The sequence below is a fragment of the Crinia signifera genome, chromosome 2 (assembly GCF_055691185.1).
Source record: "Crinia signifera chromosome 2, ASM5569118v1, whole genome shotgun sequence".
Lineage (NCBI taxonomy): Eukaryota > Metazoa > Chordata > Amphibia > Anura > Myobatrachidae > Crinia > Crinia signifera.
This window is the reverse complement of record NC_139218.1, coordinates 362477413-362478471: the sequence shown is the minus strand read 5'-3', so window position 1 is coordinate 362478471 and position 1059 is coordinate 362477413.

The window sequence follows — 1059 nt, the reverse complement described above, 5'->3', positions numbered from 1 at the left end:
GACAGCAGCACAGTAATGAGAAGCTTATTCTCTTAGCTCCCCCTACTGGCACCTGGAGGAAAATGCTTGTAATTTACAAGCAGAGGAAGATACCTATTACTGACGGCTGCTCCTTTTCACCTGCTAGAAGTAACAGCTTCCGCACACCAGGGTCGGATTCCGGGCCCACGGCCAGGGTCCCAAGGGACCCGTGGCTGGGCCTCCAATGCAGACTGTCAACACTGACTGCATAGCAGGACTCTGTGGGCCTATTTTCAGTGGTGGGCCTGGATCTACAGCTCCATTTGACCCATTGTTAATCCGGCCCTGGTCCTAAGATACTTACAGGGTGAGGAGGCACTCCAGTCATAAAAAAAATACTGAAAGCCAAAACTTGGTAGACAACATTTCAGCACCTTTTATGTGGTCACCTAAGTTTACCACACCATATACCCCTTATACAAATCATGCAACACAATCCTAACCCACTTATACTGTATTTGCTTCTTACACAATATGCCACATGGATCGAGCCAAAATACACACTATACCAAACGGATTGAGTCAAAATTAACAACATGCTTCATAAACAGGGATAAAAAGGCGCGCATGAAAAATTTACACCATAATGCCCATTACATGTTAAGCCACACACCATAATTTCCATTATGTATTATGCAAACACCATAATGCCTATTTAAAATTATACTACATAAGTGCTGCTTACCTACATGCTCATTGCCAGGGGTTCAATTACATGCTCATTTCCAAGGGGGAATACATGCTCGCAGTAACTGTGGGACAGCCGCTGCCGGGCAGAAGTGATAGTCATTGACAGCCAGGCAAAGAGCGGGGGGGGCTACCCGGCCATATTCAGAGCGCTGCAGGTCCCGACTATTTGAAATAATACCCCTTTCACACCAGAAAATGCAAGGACGTACCCAGGAATATGGTCCCAGGATTCACTTCCGGAAGAGGCCGGGGATGGTCGCATGCACGTGGAGCTCCGTCCCCCATCCACGGAACTCAACCATCCCCGGCCTCAGGAGCAGCGTGCGGCAGAGGGGACGAAGACAGGCA